An 18,972-nucleotide genomic window follows, 5' to 3' on the forward strand; every position below is an offset into this window, starting at 1 on the left:
CTATTTAAACCTAACTAACCTAAGGACATCACTCACATCCATGCCCGAGGCAGGATTCGAACCTGCGACCGTAGCAGTCGCGCGGTTCCAGACTGAAGCGCCTAGAACCGCTCGGCCACTCCGGCCGGCAAGACGGGTACTGTATCAGTGCTATTTTCCGTGTTCTGGGATACAGCAAATCCACTATTCATCTCTGGGTGAGGAGGATGGAAGATGAAGACCACGTAAACCGTCGTCGTCGCTCTGGACGCCCACGGACTATCACAGACGGTGAAGACAGGAGTATGCTCCGCTGCAGTGTTGAGGACACTTTCAAGAGCAGCAGAGAAATTAAAAACATCCTGCAGCTAACAGTGAGCAGGTCGACCATACGTCGTCGGCTCAACGAGGAAGGAAGGTATGGACAGAAAACGGCTGTTAAGGAAATGCTGAACGAGCAACATAGGACTGCCAGGTTATATTTCGCACTGGCCTATAGAAGGAAGCCGCTTTCGTACTGGGACCAAGTTATGTTTATCGACGAGAAGGTAATTTCAACTGCTCCAAATAGCTCTGTCGATGTGTATCGACCAAGTGGAACGAGATACGACCGTAAATATGTCCAACAGAGGCAAAGGTGTGGCCAGACGTCTGTCACAGTTTGGGGCTGGATATCAGCAAATGGTTGCGGCGTGCTGTGGGAACTTGAGCGTCCGCTCTGTAGTGCTTATTACTGCAGAATACTGAAAGAAACCATGCTTCCTTCTGTTCGCCAGCGATTTCATGGAGGTAGAATCATTTTCCAACATGACCATTCCCCAGTTCATACAGCCAGTCGTGTATGACACTGGTTTCAGATGAAAGGAGACATTGAGCTGTTAGACTGGCCTCCAAAAGCTGCCGACCTCAATCCCATAGAGCACGTGTGGGCAGTGATGGAAAAAATTATTAGGAGGAAAAGACCAGCACTAACATCCAAGGCAGCGCTGTCGGAAGCAGTTCACGCTGCGTGGGGAGAGATGTCACAGAGTGACAGATGCATCAGAAAAGCTCGTTGCCTCTGTTCCCTGGCGATTAAATGCATTTGTAGAAGAGGACGGGAGCTGGACGCGGTACTGACCCTGCTGTGTTAATAGGAAGAAGACTTTGTTTAAAGCACATATTGTTTAATTTCAGCTTAACTTCTCTTCAGCGATTAAGATGCTGTGAACAAAAGGAAAACGTCTCCTATTTTAATTTTGTTAGTAAAATTTTAATGTAAAATAAATCGCAAATATTTGCATAACAAGACGAAGATGTTTATTTTGATGAAGAGTACGTTTTTCCTCATAAGACGCATAATGACAATGAAGATTAAGGCATCAAAGAGAGACAATTTATGTTGTTTAACTTTTATCCATTTCTGTTTACGCCAACTTGGAGGCACTACATTCAGTTCTATTTAGTTTGGTGCAGGAACATGCAAGTGCCAACGCTGGCACAAACGAGAGATTCTTAATGTTAAGGCCAAGCAAAAGCCACTGTGGTGGCAAAGTGGTGGCAAAGTGGTAAAGAGCAGTCAGCGGTGGGGCAAGGTAGTCGTGCCTGCGTCCCCCTGTCAGCGTACCGCGCGCGCCAGTGTTTACTTGTTTACCTTCCGGTGCGGCGAGTGTCACGCGTCCGTGTCTCGGTAGTGCCATGGCGCACTCGTACCGCAAGTCCACAATTAAGATCACATTTCAAGCGGACTACGCAAGACATCGAGCACTTGACATTGAACGTTTCATCCGGGAAGAACTTAAATTGCACCTCAAGACATCATTGGGATCCACTTTTCCGTAACGCAAAGTGTCATATACATAAAACTAATCAACGAAAAGGCGTGCACTGATGTGCTCCGACACACTCTTGGACTTAAATTTAAGCATCCTGTTGGCCACATAGGAACTGTCAGGATCGACCGCGCTGGATTAGGCCTTCGCACTCTGAGGGTCTTCGAGCTGCCATAGCTGCCATTCGAAGTCCCGCCAGAGGCTGTGATGACAGCTTTCAAACTGTACGGCAACGTGCTAAGCCACCTGGCTGAAAAATGGCATACGTTTGAGACGTACACCGTCTCAACGGAGTGCAACCCATTAAGATTGAACTGACGAAGCATGTGCCATCCTATTTAGTAATTGGCGGCTGCAGGGCCATTGCCATGTACGACGGACAACCGCGTACTTGCGCCGGCTGTGGCCAGGAAGGACATGTCCGATCGGCCTGCATTCAACGCCGACTGCCCCAGACACCGGTTGGTGAAGTTCCATCCCCGGCGACGCCTACTTCACTCCCCATCACGTACGCAGCGGCTGCAACCGCAACAGCTGTTCCTGCCCAGGATCGCAACACCATATTGCAGTCAGTGGTCGATGACAGTGTGGCGGGCAGCATATCCCCCTCTACGACGTCATCGGCAGACTTGCCTCAAAACGGTGATCGATTGTGCCACCGAGACGAGCCTAAAGAGAAGTTGGAAGTAGAAACGGAAATTGTCCCGACATCAGCCTTCCTACCAATGGAAACCGCATCAGACGATTGCCGCCCGCACTCTGACACAGAACAACATGTCCGAAAACAACGCTCCCCTCGAAAACGCAAGAAACGGCGCCATACGCCATCCGATGATTGCCTGCTTCGGATGTGTGACCCGGACGAATATCCGGCGTCGGACGACACTCACCCTTCCCATCACGATGCTACGGCGGATACAGTTTCTGGGCCTCGGTCTGACAACACCACTTCTGCTACTGAACATGCGCGTGAGCGCTCTACTGACAGCACTACTCAACAGTTACCAATTGCTGCATCTGATTCTTGGACGGATGATGTCGAGGATGAGCCACAGCACCAGGAGGATGCCGAGGGCAGAGATGCTCCCTGGGCTGTACCCAGCACCGACCAACCACAGTGACTACGGCTGTATCGTCAGCCTGTGTGGGGCCGCCCCCACCGCCCACACCCGGCCTCCTAAACAACCCAGTTGCCGACCTGGCTGACCAAACATACCGTCTAGCGACGATTAACATCAACAACATACGTGCCCGACATAAACTAGCGATGCTACAGGTTCTGCTCAACGCAGCACACATCCACATTGCGCTTCTTCAAGAGGTGTATGCCGCAGACTTCAAGGAACCCTATGGCTACAAGACTTGGGTCTCACATGCGTCGGCCAATGGCAGTGGTGTGGCGATCCTCCTCCGCGAAGGTATATCATCAGAAGATGTCGAGTATCTCCCTGACGCCAGAGGCATGGCTCTTACTATCCAAGGAGTCAAACTTACTAACATCTATGAGCCGTCAGGATCTGGTCGGCGTCGCGAACGATCCACCTTTTTCGCTCATACAAGCACGCCCCTCTTTATGGGCCGTCAGGGCGCCTTGATACTCGGAGGGGACTTAAACTGTAGCCAAGCACCTACGGATCAGTTACCACATCATTATCCCTGCACAGAACTTGCGACAATTATAAATAATCTTCAGTTGGTGGACTCGTGGGAACATGTTTGTGGCGATCGGTCCGAATTTACTCACTACACCAGCCATTCCTCCAGCCGCATCGACTGGATTTACATCTCGCGCTCCGTAGCTGTGGGGACGAGAGGGGGCGAAGTTTGGCCCACAGCGTTTTCTGACCACGAGGCCTACATCTGCGCCATTACCCTCGGCTGTCAGAAGGTATGGCACAGCTGTTGTCCTTGGAAGTTGAACGTCACTCACCTAGCCTCTCAGGAATGCCGCCGCCTTATAGAGAACACGTGGGATTCCTGTAGCCGCCGGCGTGGCACCTACCGGTCTACACTGTCGTGGTGGTTACTCTGTGCCAAACCAGCCCTCCGGAAGACCTTGATAGGCTACGGCCGAGATGTTACAGCATGGAAGAGACATACCATGGACTTTTACTACAGCATCTTAATGGAATCTACAACGTTGCCGTACTCACGTGCACGGCAGGTGACAGTGAACCGTGCCAAGGCACAGATCATCAGATTAACACGTTGTCACCTTGAGGGTGCGAACGTCAGAGCGTGCACTCAAGACAGAGTGGCCCAGGAGGAACAGTCCATGTATCACGTCATTGCAGAACGACGGCGCCGACGCAGGACACTGATCCAAGCTATCACGAAGGAAGACGGACGACGCCTTGATCCCAGCGCGATATAGGAAACGCCCTTCGTGCTCACTACACTAGGCTGTACTCGGAACATCGACATCCCCCAGAGGTGATCGCCGAAGTCTCTCAACTCACTTATGGCACGATCTCTCCGACAGCGGCAGCGGATTTGACTGCAGATGCTGCAGATGTAACGGAGGAGGAAATCATTGAAGCAATACAGGCAGGGCTGCTCATAAGTCCCCGGGACCTGATGGCCTTCCTCTGGAATTTTACCCGACATATCAACAATTGCTGGCACCAGCATGGACTGATATTTGCCGCGATCTTACGTCTCCCACGACGAATATCACTGGGGCTTTCCTAGAAGGACTGATTGTGCCCATACACAAACCACGAGGCGGATCCAGGATCAGTGGTAATCGCTCCTTGACCTTACTCAACAGTGACTTGAAGATTTTCAGCCGGCTTCTGGCGGCACGCCTAAAGCGATCAGTACGATGTGTTGTGTCGCAGGACCAGGCATCGTTAGGTGGTGACCATAATATTCGCACTGCACTGTGGCGATATCGAGATATGATCGCGCTAGCCAAAGCTCGCCAACTGCCAGGAGTTTCGGCCTCACTCGACTTTAGCCAGGCCTTTGGCAGAGTCGACCAAACATTTTTGCTGGAGGTACTGCGACACATTGGGTATCCGGACATCATAGTTAAGGCACTGATGCGTCTCCTACGTGGCGTGACGTCCAAGGTGTTATATAATGGCCGTCTCACGCCGCCGATACAGATGCAGCGATCGGTGCGACAAGGCTGCCCTCTTCCGGCGATATTGTACGCCCTCGTCTTGGAACCATTCCTCTGCGGCCTCCGACAACGCCTGACTGGGATGTCCCTCGGTGGACACACTTGTTGCTGCACTGCCTATGCGGATGATGTGGTACTCATTCTTCGCAGTAATGACGATGTTTGTGCAGCACTGGCGTGGGTGGCGACCTACGGCGCGGCATCGGGGAGCAAACTCAATCTCCACAAATCACACGCCCTGTCTATAGGCAGAGGTCTACGCGACGAGAGCGTCGCACCGCTACGAATCAGTGACACAATCCGCTGTCTTTGCATTGAATGTACATCTGACATGAAGCGTTCAACAGCCCTTAACTACAAGCGTTTATTGAATCAGATGAGAGCAGGAATAAGTGACCACCGTCTGAGACATCTAGACTCCCTGCAAGGGACACGACATGCTAACGTCTATTTGGCGTCACGTATCCCCCATTTTGCACAGGTACTCCCGATACCACCTACCCTGGCTCACCGCATGTTGGCGGTTTTTGGGATGCTTTGTTAATACGGGCATGTTATTTAAGATTCGTTACAAGTCCCTAACCTTCCCGAGGAGCAGAGGGGGTTTAGGCCTTTGTCATGTTCAGAACAGCGCGAAGCCCCTGTTCGTCAGGTGTCACCTGCAACTGTGGCGACGAAGTCTGACGTGCCTCACAAGTCTCTTACTGGAGGCCTTACTACCAATCTCACTCGCACCCCCTGTGATGATATCGGACATCCCAGCACCTTTCTTCTACATTAGCCAACTCTTCCTTGATAATTCAAGGAAGCTTCATCCGCACCGCACTACCACCCACAAGCTTGGTGATGACGAGGGCGATATATGCTACACATGCAAATGAACAGGACGCCGAATGTGACTGAAAGCAAACACCTCACTACAAAGAGGCGTGCTGTGTGGCAGTGAGTTAATGCCACCACCCTCGATACTGACGTGCAATCTGCATGGTACGTAACTGTTAATGGGAAACAGTTGTGCTAGATCCGCCTACATCACATCCACCTCGCCGATTCACCCTTGTGCACCACATGCCAAGTGATTGACACGGATGAACATCGTTTAATATGCGGGTAGGCAAAGGACGTTTGGTGTTTGGTGCGTCAGATATTGGCTTTTCTCACACGCAATACTCCCGACAGGATAACTACCCGATCACTTCTTTTCAAAGCGAGATGTATTTCCCAACAGCAAAAACGAACTCTGTGACGTGGATTAGCGGCCACGCTGTTCGCTACCTGTTCGGTAATGGCGAAAAGACAGTACTCGATTGTTGGTATTACGTCAACGAACGACATTTCGCGATCGTGAAGAACCCTAAATATAGGCAATATTTTTCTAATTGTCTTTGGAACGCATACCATAAACCGCCTCGCAGCTGGATTATCGATGACATGAGAAGATAACCATATCTCCTCTTCCCAGTTCCTTTTTTTATGAAATTGAACAAACAACGGAAACAACACAGCAACGAGACGACAGTCATCGAAAAATTCGCAGCGGGCTATAGTATGAAGCATCCTTTATCGTAACGGGACGATTCCTATTATTCTGTTTATGTAGCCGAAGAGGAACGGCCTTCCTTTTATCCATTTGTATAAAAATAAAATAAAATAAAAATAAAAAAGCAGAAAAACAAACCTTCCAAAATCCTTTTTCCTTTGTTTTCAAAATAAACAAATAAATAAAGTAGGCATTGAAAAAAACAAAAAAACAAAAAGAAAAGAAGTGATAAAGAGCAAGACTAGGAATACGAAGTTCTCAGGTTCGATCCCTCGTCATCCCCACAATTTTTATGTGCCATTTTACAAATATTTCCTCTCGGGCAGTGTTTTTTGATGTGAAAAATGCCGAGTTGGACTGTGGTCCGAAAGCCTCGTTAAACTGTAGGTTCCCCTATTAACTGGCTAGGTAAGTCAACTCAAACGTTGGAGGAAAGCAATGGCATACGCCTGCAACAAGACCGTGCCTGTTAAAGCACTGTGGTGTTCAAGCCCTTCTTCCGACTGATGACTGCTTTACTATACTATGGGTTCCAAAGTTAATGATGTCCGGGTTATTAACATTTATGTGTTTTCACGCAGTAGCTTTGATACCAGTAAACGTAAGTAACTGACAGAGCACTGCCGCCGTTCGAGTTTTCAAGGTGGTAGACGACGATGCTGTCGACCACAGTTACAATCTTGGTCATGGCTATGTTTCAGTCAAATACCTCTATGTGCTGTTCCTAGCACGGCTAAGAATTGGCAACATCGTCACAAACATTTGGCAACACTGTGACAGTGTAATCACTTCCACATATGGTACTGAATTGACTCTCTAAATTCGCTTGATATTCCCTTTACATTTGAATGACTCGTGCTATATAATTCTCATGTAAACTAAGTCACTGAGAATGAAAATTCAATTTTTTGGCTAAAGAAATGCTATTCTTCGCACAAGTGACAACTTTTATTATCTTTCACGATGCGTTATGAGGCTGAGCGACCAATACCATGATGAGAGAAGGGTGCTGGCAGCTGTGTGTCCGTAGCCCCATGGTACCGCCCGTGTCTCGTGTCGCAACGGCTCACTTCGTCGTCAGTTCTAAACGTGGTAGGGGCCAGCTTGTCCAAGCTTTTTTGCTGCCTTATTTAATGGAGCTGCTAATTTACAGAAAAAATTCTGTTAGGTTGATAATCATTTTGAATATTTAGCAGTACTGTACCCATTGGCGTTAAACTCTATTTCAACCAATGATTCCCAGAGCTACAGGAACACTACTTCTGATACCTCTTAGACAAAATACTAATGCAGTGCTATCAGACGAAAAGATCAACCTGACACAAACTGTGAGAAGTTTGTTTTACAAACTTTGTACCTGAATAAAGAGCTTTTCCTATTTGAGATATCTGTGAACGTTGCTGCATAAGACGATTTTAGAAGAAACTAAATTCCTTCAGCTACGACAATGTTTAAAAAAACCGTCTTAACGGCACTAAATCGTGGTTTGTGAATCGTTTACCGGCCGTACTCTGCTCATTTCGCTGGTTACAAGGCAAAAAGCTTACTGACAAATTTCACAGAAGGAAAAAGGGTACGAAACGTCTCCCACTGGAAGGTCATGCTGTTTTATTTAAACGATTAGAAAATCAGGTAAAACGAACAGTGAGGTTGTCACTGTACGCACATTACTGTTGTCAGTATGATGATGAACTGCCCAGGGCCTGTAATGATTAAGGGCCCGTTTAGGTCAGGACTAAGTGTAAGGTCAATGAGTCGGATGCGCGTTTTGCAACTGTGAAATACTTTCCTACATTATAGAAGCGAATATTAAATTTGAACTAATATTGCGAATATTTTGAACTTGGATACCTTAGAATGAAAATCTTTCTTTTTCTTGCAAAGGAAAACACTTGATTATCTAAAACATTATCTATTATACACGACTTTAAAGAGGTCACATCGACTAAATCATATGGAAGAACTGACAGCGACGTGTATCGGAAGGCAGTAAGATCCTTGGCTTTGGTTTGGCAGTATGTGACAGCCATTTCTAGGCCCTTGTAAATGAAGAAAGGCAGCGCGTTTTGTTATCAAGTAACGTCTTCATCAATTACCTTAGCTTTAATGTAATCTACGAGTAATTCCTGATGTTTGATATTAACATGAAAATGATTCCGTAGACAGGGAAAGAACCTGTTCTTGGGCAACTGCTTGTATAATCTCCAAAAGGCATTAAATGATCTTCAAGCACATGTGTTCCAGCAGCGGTATGAAGAAAATGATAGTAATAATTTCGGTAATAATCGAATTATCCAGTAACTTCACACTTCACAGTGAAATTTTCTCGAACTAAGAAATTTGTTGATTTAGTGAAAATTTCAAAATGACTTCACATCCAGGCTATGATGCCTAGAAGAGTGCGGTGGCCGTGCGGTTCTAGGCGCTCCAGTCCGGAGCCGCGCTGTTGCTACGCTCGCAGGTTCGAATCCTGCCTCGGGCATGGGTGTATGTGATGTCCTTAGGTTAGTTAGGTTTAAGTAGTTCTAAGTTCTAGGGGACTGATGACCACAGCAGTTGAGTCCCATAGTGCTCAGAGCCATTTGAACCTAGAAGAGTCTTTACATCCTGCTGACATGAGAATAGCATAATCTCCGTGTCAGAATCTTGCTTCTACTTAACCATTTAATAGACACGCATTTTTTCCGCCGTGACTAATTTTGTAAGCTAAGCACATCATCCGTTACAGCACACTCCTGGGGCTGGGAAATGTGGCCACAGTGGTCTGGTGGATCGAACTATCACAGGTGCAGCGCGTGGGTTCAGGCTTTTACTTTTGAGGCGCACAAACAGATTTACTTTACCTCTCGCAACATCAAGAGAAAGACGTTATAATCCAGAATCCGCATTAAACATCACGTTCCTTCATTACCAACTGGGCAGAGCCGGTTTATGTTGGGAGATGATATAGGCGGAAGTCATGGTAAACAGAAATACTGTCGCCACTAAACTTACTTACATTAGAAAATTTTATTTTATTTGATGAACCGATAACGATTTAAAGGGACAGGGCTCTTATTTTATTTGTACTTTAAGGAACCATTTGCACTCGAGCACAGACAATATTTAATTTAGTTAACTTAGATTGTATATATCGATTTTTTAAGACAAGACAATGCAAAATAAAGGAATTAACACCGCTCTCTTGTCGCAGCCAGTAGACATGTTCACACTCTCATGTCATTCGCTGTCCTAGAAGGACTTAATATATTGTGTGGCTCCACAGTTAGCCATATTGATATTTATTTGCAGAAAAGAGACGCAGAATTAATAAGGCGCTCTCATTTGTGAATTATCTGCAATTATATACCTATAATTTTTACGTAAGTGTCATTTATATCGTAATGTATATGTTAAAATGAATATATGTTTTATTTAATCGTATGCTTTTTCTTTGTTTTAGTAGTTTTAGTCACTCCATTTTCATGATTGAAGCTGAGGTCAGACAGCAGACTTTGTCTAAAAAAAAAAAAAAAAAATATGTATATATATATATATATATATATATATATATATATATATATGCGAAGCTCGATAAATTCACGGCGTAAATTTTAATCTCTCAATTACTTACGCAACCAAACAAACCAACAATAATTATTATTATTATATATTATTATTATATTTTATTTTTATTTGTTAAAGTACTTGACTGAACTAGAGACGTTGAAAAATTTGGTGCTGTTCTGTGATTCGATTTCGTATCTCCTCTTTTGAGGATCTGAATCTCTCGGAAGAGTATAGTTCAATAATTTCGATCCTCTTCCCCCCAACACTGCAATCTTCTGTAGGTCTCCTCCAAAGATAAGTATGTGGGTCCGAATCCTGATCCAGTACAGAAACACTCATAATTTCATTTTTACGCGCAAACCAGCCTGCCAGTGAAAATTAACATGCATTTCTAATGTCTGTTCATGTGTTGTTAACAATGGCTATAGGCATCGGTATTTCTCGTCAAATGCGCACACATCTTACTGTTGGTGACTAAGCAATTGATACTTAAGCTAGATTCGTGGATGATAAAGAAGGACGTTAGGTATGCGTTTCGATTGTCGCTCAGGCACAAATATTTTTATCCTTATTTTCGATTCATACACCTAGCAGCTGGTAAGAAAAACCGATACGTAACATTTCATTTTACTTAATTAACAATCCGATTATGGGTTGGGTTCTCCTCTCTATCACAAAACTTCCCATCATGCACTTCATCTTATAAAGCATGCACTCTGTTACTTCTGAATGGAAGTACATCAGACATCTTTCGTGGTTAGTTAACAGGGACGAAAGCGTCTTGATTGGAGTCCCGGTTATTATAAAAACCGTCGACTTTTATTTTCAAGCTTAGATTTGGTTACTGATATTGGCGAAAATTTCGGTAATTCCTGACTCTTCACGGCTAGTCAGCAATATGATATGATTAAATTAGATTAGGTCTGATTACATTAATACTTGTTCCACAGATCATGAATACGACATTTCGTAATGATGATGGTTTACATACCATGATTCAATTTCTTTACAACTACTTTTTACTCTCTCTCTCATTATTTTTTATATTTATGTCTCTCTCTCTCTCTCTCTGTCTATTTCTCTCTCTCTCTTGTCTCTCTCTCACACACACATTCTTTTTTTATTTTGTTTGTTATGCTCGACCATCGGCCAAGCACGAAAATGACCATGAATGAATTTCTTAGTTTTGAGTACACTTATGAATGGAATATAAAAACAACTATTAAAGTTACTGATTTTTTATGCTTAGTTTGCAGTGAGTTCTGAGTATTATTAGTAACTCTACTCCAGTCCCTAAAACTAGTTACAGAAATGCGAATCAGATGCATTACGTTTTCCAGCCTATGGCAGCCGCATCTATGAGACGCCAGCTATGGTCACTTCCCAGCCCGCTGTAGGAACACATCTGTTCGTCCTCTTCCTGTTGGTACTGTAACTGAGATTTGGCAACAAGGCAAGGTATGTTTGGCAACTCTGTGATCGACGAGTTACTTCCTGGTGTGCACGGAATAAAGCCTCAAAGTTCACTTGATTTTTCCTGTCATTTCCATTGATTAATCTGAGTTATTATTGCTTTAGAGGTGTTACAAAAGATTGTAAATTTACGGTTTGCAGTCCACGAAAGTCGTTGCACGTGGAAATCGCAACTAATCTCGTCCTTTAAATAGCGGTTTACGAGTGCTAAACACTATTGGCCTCGTAAGAGGGAGGTAAGCCCCATACCTCTTCGCTAGCTCTGTGGCAACATGCTGACCTGTGAAGAACCACGTGTTATGGTTTGCGGTTCCAGTCACACTGACTGTAACGATTTTATCCATTCTGTGAACGAGCTACAAGCAGGCAGAACAAACATCGATAAGGAAATAATAAGAAAATACTTCCGCAATGGTGAAAAACATACAATGCTGCACAACAGGTAATTCATCATTCCGCTGGTGACAAGCAAATTTTGGGTTTCCAGTGTTACATAATTTCTTTATGAAATGCCACAGTGCGCAGTTTTCGTAACGTTTCTTGTAGTGTTGTTAAAACAATAGTATACATGGGAGACCAATTAATCATCAACGATGTATGCGAATTCTCTGATGTTATCTATAACAGTCTGACAATACACACGCAGCTTATTGACTATATGCATGTAGAAAACTTGTTCTGATTTAAGGCTGTCAAACAAGGTTGGAAGAAGAATAAAATGCAACTACCACACGACAGCTAATGTAGGAAATACTTTTCTGACGTATTTTGGCACGATGCGCTCTCCCCATATTTGATACAAAAGTTTGGAGATGCATCTGCTGCCTCGCCGTCTACTAAACCTGAAAAGAACAAAATGTCGCAGAAGTTAGCCCTTTATCCACATGCGGCTACCTTCGGTTTGAAGTTTAGAAGTGAAGTGAATTATGTTCAAAGTTCCATTAGATTGTTAACTTCAGCAGACAGCATAATTGCGTTTTAAATAAATGCAGCAGTGAATGTATTTGAACTCGCAACACTTACCATGACGCTACCAGCTGGCACATAGCTACAGCAGCTCCAGAAGTCAACACCAGTTCCTCCATAATTCTGCCTTCGACAGTGCTGTGAGATAATGCATATGGACGGATATAGACTTCTGAGAGACAGACAGTTACACCTTTTCTCTTGCACTGCACAACGTTTTCAACAAACAGATAGCGTAATAGTGTAACTCAAGTGGAAAGGAACATTTCCCATTTAAATTTCTCCATACGACAGTGCTGGCAGTTCTGTGTAGGTGGCAGTTGCATGGTTTTATTCCAGCGATTACAAGATAGAGTCGAATGTATCACTGGGTAGCCGAGGCAGCTAGTTCATGGCGATTCGGTCAAGCAAGTAAACAAATGTACTGAACATGCTGCAGACTACTACAGTGAGCCTGTGTGTCAGAATTCTAATCCAGTGTGGCGCAACGGCGTTACGAAAGAAAAATGAGTCACCGAGAAGAGGATCTGGTGGTCTATTGGATTGATGACAGGTTCATATACTTATGGTCTGGGTTTGATTCCAACTCCTGCCTCGTCAGTCACGAAATCTTTGCTTAGTCTGCATGACCTGCGTTTGAATCCATATGCAGAACTAGACGGTTCGTCGTGTCATTTGAAGTTCATACATATTCTCAATTAGCTGCTCGTGAATAACTTAAACTTTTAATGTAATTATGTGTTAAATAATAAGTACGGTATGTTATTTTGAAGAGGAAACCATGAATACGACGAACTTACTACGTGCATTACGTATCTGACGTAATAATGAGAGTGGTAACATTTCAGGTATGTCATTCATTGTAATAAATGTGAGCTTACAAGCCTTATGGACAGTCTTATCTGTGATAAGATGTTCCCTCATATTTGTAGTATCGTGGCATTACTTTACATCTTGAGTTACTGCGATACAGAGCAGTGTTTTATAATGGTGACTTGTTGGAACCATTTTCAATAGTCCAACGACTATACGGAGGAGCGATTAGAGGACCTGTAAGACAGCTGCGTTATGCGGGTTGCATGCGAATCAGGCGAAATGCAATTCGGGTCGTTCGGTTACTTCTGAGCACGACTGTACATCCTCTACCATTATTAAATTTGACATTTTAATAGTGTATTTTTTAGTAATATTGAAAGTTTGAAATTGCTATCTTGAGAAATTTACTAAATATGACTCAGCCTGTTTTCCTGTGGGCTCTTCATCTCTGTGGCATTTTGATGCGGGCAGAAGCGACCGTTCCAATGCCAGGTACCACCCGAGTGTTTTGGACGACTGTTAATTCGCTCAGTAATTCCAGCACTTGAGGCACTGCGTTGGTAAGGTGAGCTGATATAAGTTTCTGATGGCTCCCTGGCTGTTTTATTACGAGTGATACTTTACAGACCTGTTAACTGTTTTAAAATCACGTCAGATCAAATGACGGCTAGCGACCAATTTATCTCTCCTACAGTGTAATCTGTTTAAGATTTGACAGGTTGTGATAAACGTTTTGCATTTCTTTTATATTTTCGTCTTCTTTAAAGGCAAAGAGGAAAGATGAAGCGGTAGCCCATCACAGAACCTATGCCTACCGTCAGGTATTTTTGATTTTCAGTTGTTAAAAAAGAGAGGAGTTCTTCTTGTACCAGTAGGAGGAAGGAAGGATTCGCGCTCAGCTAGTGAACGAGTGAGAAGCACACCATTTTAAACGAGTAATTGTAGACCGCCATTTTGGTGTCGCTATGAATAAGTGAGGAGTGTGTATTTCATATGTGCACCGTTTAGAAAATACAGTATTGTTTTATTAACAGAGAGCTCGTGTGAGTTGTTATTTCAAATAGTACGATAATTACAAGAATTGAAGCCCCCTCTGTACTTTGGAATATTACGAAGAGCCGATAAGCTCAGTGGGAATACGGTCAAGTCTTCGAAGGTGAACTCGGCGACCAAACGTAGCATTATAAAGAAGGGTAAGCACAAATCTACAGCAGAGAAAGAAACTACTTCCCCCTGCAAAATAATATGAACTAATACGAACTTACCTCCAGGCATAGCTAAGCTTATTGTGCTTGTCATTCATGCCAAAAAATTAATCTCATTAATTCAATACATTTTAAAAAGCCAAGCACTTCAACATTTTATTATCATCTATTCCATTATTTTATTATATTATAAAGTGGCGATATGTGGCAGGCACGATACGTAGTGGACAAAACTGTGAATACTAGTATTGTTAGGAAAATGAAAATACATGTATGTTAACAATTTCTTTGTATTCCATGTACGCTGATGATGTGACGGAGACGGTGATGTGATAGTGAAGAAACACTATCAAAAGGAAATAATAAATAAATTAGAAGGAAGAAGGTGACAATACCAAGAGCACACAACAACGCACAATAGAGGAAGTACCATTTGCAAGGCAACAATGAGGTAGGACCTCGCAATGGATATAAAGAATTCGTTCCCAGTAGACCTGTTAGAAAATCCATCCACCTGATTCCTAAAATCCAGAACCTAAAGCTTCAGAGATTGACGCTATTGTAGTCAAGTAGGGACAATGACATTTCTTTATTGAACAACAATTGAGACTACAATTACATACAGCTATATATGCCTTTTTTTCGAGTGGGAAGTAGCGCGCAAGTAAAATCTTAAGAGAGAAAATTTTGATTTTGATAATTGCAGTGGCATAAGGATTTCTATAATGGAGGGTCAAAACAATAGGGAAATGTCATTCGAAAATCAAAATGCCAATGTAGTGGATGTTCATTTGCAAAATGCAGCAATGAGTGTTTGGAACCGTCAAGCGGTGATTATTTGGATGCTGGGCGCGACATGCCATTGTCGCATTCGACGCCCGTGAAGACGGAACATTTCATTTCATGACGAGCAATACGTTGATTACAATAGACGTAACTAATGGCACATCGAGGCAAGAGAATATTTTAAGTGAGAGCAGTACGCGTAGTACGGACGCAGATAAATTGAAAAATGTCGTGTTTAGAGACTAAGATGTCAAGTTTAGAAACAATACAAGCAGACATGACCACAGTAAAGTCCGAGATCGGGAAAGTTAATACAAACATGACACACATTTCAGATGAGGTAAAAAATTTGCGCACAGAACACAATAGTCTGGATACGAAGTTCACACAGCAGATTTCGCAAATCTCCACGTAGGTGGGTAGGAAAATTAATGAACAGGTACAAATTTCGGTTCACGATATGGGTGAGAAATTAAACGGGATAATGGGAGAAAAATTTGAAACAATAACACACACATATCGACAGGAGCTATCCGGAATTAGAGAAACCCAAGAAAATTTACAGGCAATGCAAAATAATACGCATGTCAACTTAGACAATGTACAATCAATCAGAAGTAGCGAAGCTACATTCTTTCTATGAAGACTTGGCAGAAAATGTAGAAAAAATCACATTGGGGATAGGATCACTCAAGTTAGAACACAAAAGAATCAACTCAGACATTGTGCAGCTTTATGAACAGGTAAAGAGCAATGCAAAGGACGAAAATACAACGTTCGCAGAAAAATGCGTACGTGAACAGCGTACTTATGTGGAAGCGGTAATTAAGTAACGGGGGACAAGGAAGAAGAAATCTTAAAACGCGTAGGACATGATATCAGACAGTTAGAACAAAGGTTAAGAGACGAAATAGTTAGCAAACAAAGAACGGTAATATCGTCGCCGGGGGCGGCAAGCGGAGCGATAAACATCCATCCGCCGCTGGGAGAAATCAGTGGCGCGGACAACAATGCCCAGCCCACGCCACGCGACCGCATGTCGACGCACGACGCGAGCAATGGGCAAAACTTTGGTGAAACAAATATACCATCACCGCAGGGAAATGCTGTTCCGCCGTGCTTGAACACGTTGTTAATGGATGAGAGCTTAATAAAACATCGACAGTTGCCCGTATTCTGAAATGAGAAAAAGTGAACGGACCCGGTAGTGTTTGTCCGATTCTTTAGAAATGTACTGCCCAGGACTTGGACAGAAACTCAAAAGATCAGATATGCAGTAGGACACACCGAGGATGATGCCCTTTTGTGGGCTACGGAGATGTCAGAACTTTGCGAGACATATGATCAGTTTGAGAATGCATTTTTAGATAAATATTGGTCAACAGCTATCCAGGAGAGGTTAAGACGAGAGTTATTTAACCCAGTACCATATGATTTAAAATTCGGGGGGCTAAGAAGCTATTTTGAAAAATACCTAAACGAGACCCGTTACTGGAATAATCCAATCTCTCATGTCGATGCACAGAAACTCTTGAAGAACAAGTTACCTGCAAATGTTAGGGAAAAATTAGTAACCGTTACCGAATACGATCTCCAGTTTTTTCTTTCAGTGCTCGACTCAATAGATCTGATTCATGAGGATGAGCAAGCCACGCCTAGTTATCGTAACGATAATGAACACAACCCAAACGGGAAGAACAACTACGGTAACGGCAATGGCTTTGGAAATTATAATGGTCTTGTGTGTATGAATGAATGGCATCCGTATGTAACGCCGCGCCACAACGGAAATCCTTGCAATCGGTCTACCCATCAGCCACAGGGTGACAGAGGATACGAAACTAAATATCTGCCCCATAGGTACGGCAATGGAAAAAGACATTAGAAATTCGAGGGAAAACTTTGACAATAGGCGACAAGGAAATGCAAATTACCAGGATCGGAATATGCAACGCAAGGATCCGAGAGAGAAGAGGAAGCCCGCACAGTCAAATCGAAACAACCGGGACACGAACTGGCGAGCACGCGAACATACGGTACACATAGTAGACGTGACGGCAGAAAATGAAACAATACCTTTACCGCCCCCAGCAAATAATAATCGAGCGTGACTAGAGGAAGAAGGTAATGAACTGTCAGTGTGCCTCAGTACTAAATATGAGCGACTTAAGCACTAACACGAACAGGAACGGAAAAGAGGAAGTAGACACCGAAACAAACCTACACATACAGCATATCCAGAATCTATTTTTAAGGTATGATAAGGACACAGTAATGATAGAAGACTTGTTTACTGAAGAGAAAGAAACGACATACCAGGTAAGTGAAATTATTCAAGCAACAATAAAGGTAAAGGTGGGAAACATAGATGTACTAAAACTTCCTGGCAGATTAAAACTGTGTGCCCGACCGAGACTCGAACTCGGGACCTTTGCCTTTCGCGGGCAATTGCTCTACCAACTGAGCTACCGAAGCACGACCCACGCCCGGTACTCACAGCTTTACTTCTGCCAGTACCTCGTCTCCTACCTTCCAAACTTTACAGAAGCTCTCCTGCGAACCTTGCAGAACTAGCACTCCTGAAAGAAAGGATATAGCGGAGACATGGCTTAGCCACAGCCTGGGGGATGTTTCCAGAATGAGATTTTCACTCTGCAGCGGAGTGTGCGCTGATATGAAACTTCCTGGCAGATTAAAACTGTGTGCCCGACCGAGACTCGACCTCGGGACCTTTGCCTTTCGCGGGCAATTGCTCTACCAACTGAGCTACCGAAGCACGACCCACGCCCGGTACTCACAGCTTTACTTCTGCCAGTACCTCGTCTCCTACCTTCCAAACTTTACAGAAGCTCTCCTGCGAACCTTGCAGAACTAGCACTCCTGAAAGAAAGGATATAGCGGAGACATGGCTTAGCCACAGCCTGGGGGATGTCTCCAGAATGAGATTTTCACTCTGCAGCGGAGTGTGCGCTGATATGAAACTTCCTGGCAGATTAAAACTGTGTGCCCGACCGAGACTCGACCTCGGGACCTTTGCCTTTCGCGGGCAATTGCTCTACCAACTGAGCTACCGAAGCACGACCCACGCCCGGTACTCACAGCTTTACTTCTGCCAGTACCTCGTTATTTCACCAGTAGGAATTCTACCTGACCCAGTAAACTAGATGCGATACAGAATTTCCCAACACCCTATATTAAGAAACAATTAAAGGATTTTCTAGGAATGGCCTCGTTTTTCAGGAAGTTTCTGCCATAACAATTGTTGAACAGTTGTTCACTATTAAACTTACTGCGTAAAAACCAAAGTTGCTTGTGGACTAAAGAATGTGAAAATGATTTTGAGCAGATTAAGCAAGTGCTGATTAACGGTGCTATCCTGAAACACCCGAATATGGAATTGGATTTTTGTTTCAGCACCGATGCTAGTTATCAGGGGCTCGGTGCGTGCCTGTTTCAAATATTAACAAAGGATGGTAAGGAAGAAGTCAATGTAATCAGTTTTGCCAGTAGAACCCTCACAGAATGTGAGAGATCTTATTCCGTAACTGAGCTACAAGCGTTAGCAGTAGTTTGGGCGTTTCGTAAATTTCAATATTACCTTTGGGGAAAACATACCAAAGTTTACTGTGATCGTCAAGCCCTGTCCTTTCTTCTTACGTGCAAGTTGTTACATAAGAGAACAGCGAGGTGGTGCATGCATGTCCAAGAGTTTGATTTTGA

The 18,972-nt window shown here is 43.9% G+C and overlaps 1 non-coding gene across 1 annotated transcript; it reads right to left on the reverse strand.

Annotated features, from left to right (window-relative positions):
- Positions 1-17,653: 17,653 nt before the first annotated feature.
- Trnas-cga lies at positions 17,654-17,728 on the reverse strand. The gene has a single exon. It is a non-coding gene; the product is annotated as a tRNA-Ser (tRNA).
- Positions 17,729-18,972: the final 1,244 nt, after the last annotated feature.

Source organism: Schistocerca americana, chromosome 6 (assembly GCF_021461395.2).
Source record: "Schistocerca americana isolate TAMUIC-IGC-003095 chromosome 6, iqSchAmer2.1, whole genome shotgun sequence".
NCBI classification, from domain to species: Eukaryota; Metazoa; Arthropoda; class Insecta; order Orthoptera; family Acrididae; genus Schistocerca; species Schistocerca americana.